General features: G+C 43.7%; 1 protein-coding gene across 3 annotated transcripts in view; it reads right to left on the bottom strand.

The window, feature by feature from the left end:
- The window catches only part of CTNNA2 (catenin alpha 2), a 3,048,772-nt gene that overhangs the window by 589,891 nt on the left and 2,446,338 nt on the right, over positions 1-12,543 (bottom strand). The window lies entirely within an intron of this gene.

Below are 12,543 nucleotides of genomic sequence, written 5' to 3' on the forward strand. Positions count from 1 at the left end.
ATGTAATTGTAGACAATGTTAAAGCTCTAGAACAAGAAGAGTTGCCTCAGAATGAAGAAGACACACCACGGCGAGTTGAGCCATTTAATCAAGGACTGCATCAGTATACAGCCTGATGCCCCAAACACAAATGAAGCCAGACGCGTTTCGGTCATACACTGCCCTTATTCACCGGCTAGCGGGAAATAGCAGAGAGGCAAACCACATCCGCATCTTAAATGTTCCGCCCCAAATGGGTGTGTGTGTATTTGTGTCCTGGTAGTTGTAGTCCGCCATAATCAAACCACTGTGGATGTTGCAGTGCCCGCAAATAACAATGTCTTACCCCAAAGGGCTAGAACAAAAAAAGGAGAAGGGCAACTTCTCTTTTTAATATTAGAGCTCTGTAGACTACTTTGAGATCTGTCATGATGATGAAGCTCACATTTCACATGGAATGTGAAATATTTTCCATATATCTTGGTTCCTTTAGGAATATGGTTGTTTATACAACTTCACTTTGTGTAATAAGAGCACACAAACATTATATTTTTTTATATTTTAAACACGCTAAACCACTAATTTTCCAGTTAAGGTTATCAACACACACAACTCACACCAGAATTTGCCACCATGTTGTTCTCCTGATAATTGTTTCTGTTTTTCTGTGCCATTCCCAAAATTGTGTTTTGAGCATGGTGGATGCCACAGGTTATGGGATGCGTTATGTGCATTGATCAACTACAACATTTTAGAGGGTGTGCAAGTTTGAGCCAGAAACGCAACTCAGTTTTTAGCTTTGTCTCTTTCAAGAGAATGTAATCATTTTTTATGTTGCACTTATTTAGCAGCTCAAGTGACGCAACGGCGGCGTAAAAGGGGCGCAAGTCCCTCATAAATCTGCCCCTCAGGTCTTAAAATCTACAGAATGGATTTTCATTAACTAAAGAAAACACTCTTTATGAGTTAAGTTCTACTTTGATGCCAACTTTGGTGTAATTCTATTCGGCAGGTTGGGCCGTAGGCATGAGAAAAACCCTTCTATTTCAACCCAGCTTAACATTTTTTCCTGCATGGATCTGCATGATAAACTGGTATTTGGCACTTAGCTCATGTCCTAGTAATATGCCAAATTACGTGCAAATCCGCGCACTGGTTCAAATGTCATGAGCAAATCAAGAAATGCCCTTTCTGTTGAAATTATATCTTAAATGTCACTACATGGTGGTGCTCGTGGCCACACCAGGTTTGCTTTTTCAGTAATAATTTAATTATTACAAAGCACAACAAAGCAACCTATATATAGAGGCTCCATAATGGGTAAATATCACCAGAGCCGAAGACGGCCATATAGGACAATACTGCACAGGTTAACCATTATGTATTTTATGTTACAAGTCTGTTTGCTGTATTGAACTTGAAAACATCTGTTTTCGTCATCAAGCAGCAAACAATCAGCACTGATTGAGAAGTGAGTATTTGAATTATCCTTCATACATAGATTGTTGATAAAACAATGGAGAATGGTGAGGGACATTGTATGCATGTAATTCTGTGGCTGCAGGTTTTCTCACATATTTATAGATTTACCACATTCGACACATAGTTTGCCGCATAGTTTGCAGAGTTCCCAAAGATCGCTGTTTTTAGCTCAAATGGAACAGAGAATGTGGCATAGATTTGGTTCTTTTGCCATACCATTTAGATAACCGAGCTGCATAATTTAAATACCCTTACAGCAGAGTCCCAGTAGCCCTGACAATGGTAATGATCTGCAGAGTGATGTAGAGGCTTTCATTATGACGATGAAGCCATTATTTCACAAGGACCAGTGAAATATTTCCCATATTTCATGTTTCTTGTGAAATATCAGTTTCTATACCACTGAATTGTATAAAATAAAACACACAAACATGCAATGTAAATAAAATACATGGGATAATGTACCCCCTGTCACTCATTATAAGGATATTCCATTTTATCGAGGAGTCCTGTGACCATGTACAAGAGAAGCAAAGGCTGAATTATTTTATAAGCTCAAGGAAATCCAAGGTGATTTGCAATATCTTTTTGAAAAAAACAGCAGAAAGCATTTTATTTCTTATGTGGCCATACCATCACCCTTCCCCAAAAATATTTAAACCCTTGATGCCTTGCCCTTTATTAGAAAAGTGGTAGCATGATTGCATACTTGAAGGGTAAAAGCTAAATCTGCAATGAAAAATGAAACACACCAAAATGCAGTTAGCAATGTTGCAAAAAGATATTAAAATCAATTTGATGTAAATCAGAATAAAAATGCTGTAGCTCAGAATGTGTACAAACATGTACATTCTTTCTTTCCTGCAATGACATTCTCATGCATAAAATAAACTTTTTTGGATAATTATCTCCTTTCTGTTGATCTCTGTTCACTTTAGAAAAACAGATCTGAATAATGTAAAGCTCATTTTCCTATCTAGTTTATTCTGCAGCTTTAATTATGCTTTGTGACCTATCTTTTACCTTGACTGCTAACAGCAGGCATTAAGAAATCCCCACTCAAATATAACACTAAAATGATCATGATTAAGATTATTATTACTATTATTATCATTTATTAAGCAGTAATGTTACCTGTGAAGATTTCCTGGAGCTCCAATGGAAGTTTACTCCCCGAGCTGAATTCGACAGACTGCCGGGTGTACAGCCGGGGCCTAAGAGTCTCCACGAAATGTGGCGCGTTGGAGACAGAACGCAAAAAGTGTGGCACGCTATTCCACTGGCGGGAGGTCTGAACCGAGAAGGCCATGAGTGTTTGAATTTAGGCTGCATCAAAAGATTGCCTTCAAAGGATTACAGGGGGTGGGGCGGAGAGTAGCGCTGAAATGTATACTGCAGGTAGAGGAGTCATACTTAATGTATAGATCTATTCTCAATGCAAAGAAATTTAAAAAAGATCCTTTTAGGCAAAGGAAGCCAACGGAATTTGTCAAATGTGGCATCGGCCAGTGAGTAGCATGGATAGTAAGGGCAAATAAGGCTGTTACAGTCTGAATTATGTACAGTATCTAAATTAAATATTCTTGGGACCCTAAGAACAGGGAGTTACTATGGCCCCCAGCCGAGGTTCCAGTGAGTCTAACCTACTCAAACGTGTTGCCCGCACCACCAAAGAACAATGGTGTGATGAAAGTGAAGGCGGGATCTTACGGAGTATTTTCAATAAAGAGAAGCAGGTACATGCCAGTTTGTTAACTTGAGAAGTCAGGAAAATATAATGGTCAAATTGAAAGCCCAGATGACTTACGAAATTAGAGATGGAGGAAGGGAATTCCCTGGGAGAAATCTAGAAGTGATCAGGTGGTGGTAGAAGTATTTTCGTCCTAGAGCAGAAAATATTCTCTAGCCTATCTCAATTAAAATTAAAGGCATTTTGAGCCAGCTAGTTGGTCATTTTGCCATGCATTGATGATGAGGGTGCCAGGGTTGTTTGATCCACTGATTAGCTGGGTATCATCTGTGTAATTCATGAGAATGATACATTGATCACAAATCAATTGGGCCAATGGCCTAGGTGAAAAAATGATGGCTTAAATTATGAGCCCTGGGCTACCCTGGACCTAAATTGTACTGAAATGGGGGTAGGTGGATTGCTTGAGCTCTTTTGTTAATTTTTGAACTGCACCCGCTCAGAGCAGGACCCTCGATGCTAATTTCTCCCAGTCTTGCGATCAAGATCTCATGCAAGGTGGCAGCCAAAGGCAAGAAAGTCGCCTTTGTCAGCCGCCATTCAAAGGTCATCCAGCACTGCAATAAGGGCAGGTTTGTTGGTTTCCAGGTGGGCATTAAGAATTATGTTCAATGGTTTTTGCAGGGTTTTCACTGGAAAAGGGAGATAAGGGATTGGTCTGAGAATAGCAGGGTCAGCAGTGGTTTTCTTCAACAAACGCTCTGCCATGGCTTTCATCCATTCCAAAGGAATACATCTGGAGGACAAGCAAGCCTTGTCTGAAAGGCCTGTCAATTTATAAAGTGGTGGGGCTTTAAAACAAAATATAACTTTGCTGGAATACGCTAGTGCATCATGTCAGATATGTATTGCATCTGTGAAAGGACGGGATGTAACAGCCCCTGCCTGACATGTGCAGTACAGCCCAGGCGAGCCTCTTCTGGTGCAGGGTGATATTGCAGCTTTTGCATGCAAAGAAATGATTGGTGAGATTGTGTCATTACATGTAAAAGCTGTATTATTTTAGGAAATGAGATGCGACTGAGACGTGATTGTGGGGGGCCCCTCTGGAGATGACGTCCCCGGTGAGTTGCCAGATTTTCGGATGAAGATAGTTAGGAGAGCCAAAAGAAATAGAATTTGCAAGATTGTTGGCGCTGTTAGCATTGATTCTGGCCAAATTCTGTGAGTGACGATGGAAGACCTGAGTTGAGTGTAAAGGACTGAGAGAGTCTACAGAGCAGACTGGGGAGATACCAGCAGAGGCTCGTATCAAGTGAAATATGAGGCGGACTATGCACTATGTTGGTTATTGTATCCTCGAAATAACAGGAGAGGTTATCACAGAGGGATTGGGAATGATCCAAATTCTGTGAGTGACGATGGAATGACCTGAGTTGAGTGTAAAGGACTGAGAGTCCACAGGGCTCACTGGGGAGATACCAGCGGAGGCTCGTATCAAGTGAAATATGATGCAGACTATGCACTATGTTGGTTATTGTATCCTCGAAATAACAGGAGAGGTTATCACAGAGGGATTGGGAATGATCCAAACTCTGTGTTACACAGGCAGAACTTATTACAGTTGAGCAGCTATGTAATTGTCTTATTACAGAAAACTAGAGTTGTCATAAGTCAACTCTAATGAGGAAGTTAGTGGCAAGATTTTATACATATTTTATATTATATATTCATACATATATAGCCATGCCTAAAAACAAACAATTATATATACATATATGTGTTTGAATGCATTTTGAAAATACAATTTATTACAGAAGGTTCATGTTGGTTCATTTTGAAATATTTCTATGGGCTATTTCGTCCAACCAAACACCACCTTACAATAAAAAAATATCAGAGAGAAAGCTGCGTGAATTGCACTTACTCTGCCCCTCGGTCATCTTTCAGGAAATAGCTTCACTCTATTCCCAGCGAACGGGCTGGAGCACTCTCAAAGGAGGGCGCACTTTCGAAATGTATTCTTCGAAACGTTCCAAGGTGCCAAGGCGGTGGCCCCAGTGCGCTAGAAACCCCCTAACTTTCTTATTAGATCATTTAATGGGATCGTTGGTCCGCTGAGATAGTCTTGAAACTGGGCATTTAACACAAAATAAGCGTTCGTAACAAATCATCATGGGAGGCCCACATACAAACTCACAAAGCCTCGACACCTGCCAAACTTTATTAAGTCTGTCAATGTATTTTCATTACACATTTATTAAATGTATTACTTTCTCCGTAGATATTTTATTTTCGCAAGTTTCACAGTTTGAAATACCTGCCCTCGTGCACTGACGTGTATCATGTGTGCAATTGTTTAATAAACCCGTTCATAAAATCAGTTTTCCGCGTAAATTATTGCTAAAATATGCATGCTAAACTTTTATTCTATGAGAGCGATTACTGATGCACATCTGTGTGCCAACAAACCGAAGCGATTTTAAAGAGCCAGTCTGCGCGCTCGTCGTGCCCGTGGGCAGAGCTACCAGTTGGAAATGATTCATGCCACAGCTCAAATGCCCCCATCTTTGCAATTTTCCTGCAGTCTTCCCCCGTGGTATTAATCTGTTCGCGTCTCCAGCGTGCATCGCCCTGTAAGCCCTCATCCATCTGTTCTCCGCGAAGCCATTTCACTTCACGGTTATTTAGAACGTGGCTTGCATGTACCGAGGGACTCCTGGTAGCAAAGCACCCTGGGCCTCGGAGGCTCTGGCGCGCGCATTCCAGGCCAGGCGGTATTCTAATGCAGGGTTTCTGTTGATTAGAAGCCCGCCAGCTTCCCGCGTCACCATTGGCGGATGTGCTCTGAGCAGTGAACGTCTTTGAGCGGTGGATTTGTATGCATCCAACACGACTCCAAGATTGATATAAAAAAAAACAGCAGCACCAAAAAATCATTATAAGGTGTCAGTCATAGAAAACTAAAGAGCTTCGCGTGCATAAGGCATCATCCCCTCATAACCTTACTCACCCCACTCCGTACTTGCTTCAGTGACGTGGCAGCATTACTGATCACTGGCAGTGGCTCACCTAGTTCTGAGCTTTCCTCACTTGCCATAGGCCGAAGGGATGTCTCCCACGAGACTGCACTCATACTTCCTGTTTTTCATATGCGCCCATTTCCTGAAAGCTGATAGGTTGGCTTTTGTCAGCATAGGGGTGCTTAGTCTCCATTTTCTGCCGGATGGGAGTGTGAAATAGATGTTGTATACATCCACTTTAGCAAGATGGTTTAAGGTGGTCATTTCATGTGCTTATCAGGAAGCTGGTTGAGAGTTCCCTGGCACAGTTATAGGCCACGCTACCATGAGAATCTCTTGGGGGGAGTGCGTGGGGTTTCTGTGTCAGTTGTATACAAAGCACACATTTATCACTTATTGTAGACTAAGGGGCCGATTAGGATGTCGGTCGGAAAGCCTCCGACGGCTGGTCAGAAAGCCTACGACTGCTAGTCGGAAGCTTTCTATACACGGTGAGAGGCTTTCCGATCGACATGGTCAGTTTGCAGTCCGACCATTGAATTAGATGTCAGCGGTCGGAGCGTAAACTGGCCAGTCATTCCGACGCGGTTCCGACTGGCTCTTGGGAGTCTTCCGTCCAGTCGGACCTGGGCCATAATCCCCTATGGACGGAGTTTCTGCTGTCGGGATTACGATGTAGGTCTCCTACAACATTTCCGTGCCAGCCTCTCAGACACGGAAAGGCTGTCGGAAAGCAACTTTGGGGGCCCCTAGCAGGGGCCCTTGCCTCCGCGACCTACGGTTGGTGGCTGAGGGGGTACCTAGGGTGCCCCCCTGTAAATTCATGCACTGTGTGGCAGGCACCATGCAGTGCCTGCCACGGGGTGCAGGGTTTTACACACACACCCATTTCTTTATGTGAGCCTGTATTACGGCTGGTTTATGGCCATAGCACAAGCTCCCATAGAGAAATGGGAGTATGCGACCGAACAGTTTAGGTTGCATCGTAATCATGAAGTCGAAACTGCTGACTGGAGGTCGGTCGGTCCCATTTCCGCCATGGTGTTGGTCGGGGGAAACTCTGATTCTTACATTGTAATAGGCCCCCTAAATGTTGCTCAAGGGTCTGAATTAGCTTTTGGTTCTTTAGTTATCAAGTGCTGTATGTCTCTGAATTTATGTTGCACTGAATTGTTGATCTGAGATGATGTATTCATTAGCTACACATGATATTACAAGGAAGGAAGTTGAATGATAAACATTCGCTCCCTTAAATTAAAGCATTTAAGTTCTCCCTTTGTGTTATTTCAGCTTATGAGGGATATTTCTTTGTCCATACCTTTAATAAGTAAGGGGAGGAACGAGTAAGGTGATGAAAAGGTAATGCTTGGATCACCTACAGGTAATCTTCATTACTCTGATACCTCCTTACTAATCCCAGTACTTATGACTGACCACTCATTTCTTTCTCATCAGTCTTATTATGAGGGATGGTTACAAAACAGGAAGTGTGAGTGGGGAGTGTCAGTAATGCTGGCACAGTACTAAAAAAGGAAGTACATACAAAGATTTTGCATCAGGGCTGTGTCACTTTTTTAATGCAGCCCAAATGCAAAGTGCCAATTTGCGTGGCTTTGAAAAAACAGTAATGAAACGCAGTACAATGCACCGCATTGCATTACCTTGCGTCAGGGAGGCGTTCAATTGGTGGTGCATGGGCATTCCTGTTCATCTATCCATGGAATCTGGCTCAAACCCAGATTTACAAAGACTTGTAAACCTGGTTTTGCGTTAAAATGGCACGTCAACCCGACAGAGGTGTAACAAGGAGAAATATCTCAATTCCTTCTTGTTACTTCTTCTTTGCATGTGTACGGCATTGTGCAGGGCACATAAAAAGAGGAATACACCTCTGAGGATTGTTTTTGTGCAGGACGGTATTCCTTCGTTCTGCCCGTAAAGAAGGCACTCTTATAGCATTGCGCTTGGGTGTCTGTACTATTGCTAGACAATACATACCATGCCAGTGTTATGAGAGAGAAGTGCTCCATGCATTAATAGATATGGCACATTTCTGGTTTCTCCCTTTCACACGACACAACACAGCAAATTGCCTTGCTGTGTTGCATTGTATGAAAATATAAGTAAATCTGACCCTTAGACTTTATCGCTGTTCTCCGGTACCCTACCCTCAATTTACCTCCCTCTGCTGCTAGGCCCGAATTGAGGCTCAATTGAGAATGATACTTGCACATGTAAGTTTGTTATACATACACAGTCTTTTCTATGAGTGGACAACTTAGTTTAGTGATCTCAAAGTTGACTATGTTTGTAAAACAATTGCTTATTGTTAGACCTGGCATCTTTGGCGTGGTTTCCCCTGACTTTTTGCCTCTACCTCCTGTATTTTTGACGCTGTGCTGGATTTTGTTTTTGCTGGTTTAGATGCTTTGGGCACTTTGCCACTACTGATCAGTGTCAAAGCGCAAGTGCTCCCTAGGTAAATTGTTATTGTAATTGGTTATCCATGATTGGCATATTGTGTTACCAGGAAGTCGGTAGTAAAGTGCACCAAGTGTGCCACCCACATGAGTAGCCCTAAAATGGTGTCTCAGGCCTGCCACCGCGGTGCCTGGGTGCAGTTGCTAGCTGCCATGCTGCCCTGACCAGTGTCCCCACTGGCCAGGCCTAACCCTTCCCTTTCTATACACATTGAACACCCCTATGGAAGGCCCTAGGTACCCCTCTGGGCAGGGTGCAGTGTATGTGAAAGGTAGAGCATGTACTAGTGTGGGTGACATGCTCTGGTAGTGAATTACAGCCATTTTCGTTTTTCACTATTGAAAGGCTATTTTGCCCATAGGCTATGATGGGGAATGCTGTGTATAATGGTTACCTGCATATCTTCCCATAGGAGCAAGATAGAAAATAAAAGTCTGGTATCCCTGAACTCAGAATTTAATAACACATCTTTTAGGAAGGGTGGTTTTTAAATCCTGTGTTTGAAAACAGCACTTTTAGAAAGTGGCTGTTTTCTTGTCTGACCTTTCTGTGTGCCTTGGCCTGTTTGTGAATTGACTGTCTAGTTTGTGAGTGACAGGGGCTGGAGTGGCTCCCAGAGGCTGAGTGAGTCATCCCTAGGCTGAATAGCTCCATCTGCATCTTGAGTGGTGGGAGCGGATAGCACCTGGGACTGAATAGGGCTGTGCCTGCCTTCCACAATGCTGGCTCCACCTCCTGCTGGGCGGCTGATGACCCTGCCCCTCTTTCTCAAAAGAAAGAAGAAGTCAAGTAAACAAAGTGCTCCAGGACTGACCAGAACTGGTTCTGACTAGGCCAAGGCCCCTCTGCCCTCAGAGAACAAAGGGAATATTGGTATAAAAAGGGCTACCCAGACTTCAGAAAATTAGATCATCCTGGAATCAAGAAGGAACCTCTGCCAAGGAGAAAGCTGTAAGACTGAAGAGGAAGGACTGTCCTGCTGTGTGTTTGTGGGCTAACCTGCAGTTGCTTTGCTGCCAAGGAGAGGGGAAGGACTTTGCTGTTGCTGTGTCCCCTTGCTTGAAGAGATCTCCAAGGGCCTGAGGAGAGCTGGCCTCCTGTTAAGAAGTCCCAGGAACAAAAGGACTTCACTTCCAGTGTCCCCCCTGAACTCTGCTGAGTGAGTTCTGCCCTTCCTAGAGTGCTTGATCCAATTGTGGGGCCTCTGGAAGTTGTGCCTGCTGCTTGGGGAGGTGGACAAGAAGGAAAGAAGAAGATCTGCAATTTTCGCGCATCGCTCGCTTGCGGAGCGCATCGTCGACAGAGCGAGAAAATTCCCGCCGCCGCGAAGATCGTCGTAGCGCCAGTTGCTGCTGCAAGATCCAACGCATCGTTCGCTTGCGGAGCGCATCGACCAGGTGCAGGAAGATTCCTGTCGCTGCGAGTATCGTCGCACAGCCTGTCATCACTGGGTGAGATCGTCGCACCGCTTGCATGCGGATTGCATCACGTCGCTGCGAACATCGTCGCAGAGCCATCGCATCGAGGGGCCGCGAGAGGAGAAGATCGACGCTGCGCATCGCCGCCGCACCTGAGATCGTCGCCGTCCCGAAGATCGTCGCATCGTGCCTGTGCGAGACGCTTCCTACCGAACCTGCACACCGGAATCCATACAAGGTGTCTCCTCTCTCCCCATACAGACCGGATTCGTCACAACACGTCCGCTGCGTGCAGTGGGGCTGTAGCATCGCCTCCCCAGGGTCTCAGGAGTGACGCATCGCTTGTTTTTCAATGCTGTGGCTTCCATTTGGAACTTTTGTCACATCTACAGGTACTTTGGGCTAAACATGACGCAACTGTGGATTATTTTGACGCAAACCCTAGAACTCTTTAAAAATCATATTCTTGAACTGTGTTTGTTGGATTTTTGTTATTTTGGTCTTGTTTAGTTTAGATTAAATACTTTTATTTTTCTAAACTGGTGTGGAGTCCATTTGTGGTGTTTTCACTGTGTTACTGTGAGTGTTGGTACAAATACTTTACACATTGCCTTTGATAAGCCTGTCTGCTCGTGCCAAGCTACCAAGGGGGTCAGCAGGGGTTATCTAAATAGTGTATCCCCCTTACCCTGACTAGAAGCAAGGGTCCCTATTTGGACAGTGGTACCTACCTCTGCCAACTAGAGACCCCCAGATCTAACACTTATAGAAAACATTTTTGGGAATGTAAATCTACTCACAAACAGGAGAAGAGGGTGTTTCAGGCTGAAATGCACTGTCAATTGGTGTACACATATGTTTCTATGTGTACACCAATTGACAGTGCATTTCAGCCTGAAACACCCTCTTCTCCTGTCTGTGAGTAGATTTACATTCCCAAAAATGTTTTCTATATGTGTGTGGATATTCTATAACTCCTCTCGGGGCTACCTTTGTACTTAGACAAATAGAATCTGCCTATTTGCTCTTGGGAAATGACATTCAAAAGAATCAAATGAGTGCCACTATAAACGTTTGTGAATTGCTGACACTTGTACATCTGCATTCACATCAGGTTTTAGACCTTTGTGTGCAGAGTTATGGCTCTCTTTTAAATTCAAGTCCTTACTTTCTTTACTTCCCATTTTAAATACACCATGTCACCCAATTTAACATACATGTGCTCCTGCTGCTTATATGACAGAACATGGGTTAATAATTTTGGAAAGGAAGAACCCTTACAAACCCACCCTGCTTAGGTCTCAACACAAATCTCAGTGAAATTCTGCTGAACCCTTAGTAGCTTTAGAACAAGCAGCAGGTAACTCACTCACTCTTAATATCATAGGAACAATAAAGTTCCCAAACCAGTTTAGAGAAACAGAGACAATTTTAATGAGCAAAAACACACCTAAATGTTTAAAATCGGATAGGGAAAACTGGGGATATGAATGTTTAATATTTCAAGAGAAAGAGTGCTCAGTAAAAGTATAGCATGATTGAAATTGTTTTGTTTGAGGTTGCCCGGGACCTGGGTGCAATTTCAGATTGACTCTAATATAGCGGAGGTCATATACAACAAGTGAATAATACTGGATTTGATTTTGGTAGCCAGGTTACTCCCTCACAAGCATGATGGAGTCTGCCAGACATTCGATTCAGCTGCCCTAGTTTGTGTCAGACAGATCATCAGTTTTTTGTTGGCAGAGCTGCTGTTGTTTTTTAAAGCAAAAGGTCCCACTGTGGATGTTTGGCATTCAGAAACAAAGTTTGGTGGGTGGTCTTCAAAATCTAGTGGATTAATTCACCAAATCGATGGTCCACCCAACTCTAAATAGGGCGGGCAGACCGAGAGTTTGGCAGATAGTGTACCCTGTCCACCAAACTCTAAATCAGGCCCAAGGTCAATTTTTAGTTCTCAAAATCCTCTAGCTGCGTAAGACTGGAAGCTTTAACTGGGAAGAGTTCCACAAGGCTGGATACAATTACTGCAACATCCAAATCAGCCTGTTTTCAGCACAGCACAAAAGCTCACAGCAGGACAAACCGGTTTTTCCTGCCACCTTGTGATGCAACTTCCCTGGGCACACCTAAGCTTGCACTGGCCCTTCAGCGGCACAAAAAAATGACTAGGTTTCATTTTTCTACAGTTGCTGGGGAAGTACTGTATGGTTTTTCAGCAGTCCTCAGGTCCTCTGGGCAGGCCTCTAAGCACAAGTTTTGCATGAACGAGGGCTCATGCAGGCCTCAGTGGTCATCCTGAAATTAGGATTAATTCTGCTTTTTGTGTCCTCACAGATGGTGAACTAGCAGTCATCCACCTAATCCTCGAAGAGCAGGTCCTGTTCCTGAGTGCCAAAAAGAGTCATTAAGTCAATTGCTTCCAGCAGGGTCTTCTTTCTTCTAGTGTTGTCTTCCCAGGTTCAGAAGT

Source organism: Triturus cristatus, chromosome 2_2, assembly GCF_964204655.1.
Source record: "Triturus cristatus chromosome 2_2, aTriCri1.1, whole genome shotgun sequence".
NCBI lineage: Eukaryota > Metazoa > Chordata > Amphibia > Caudata > Salamandridae > Triturus > Triturus cristatus.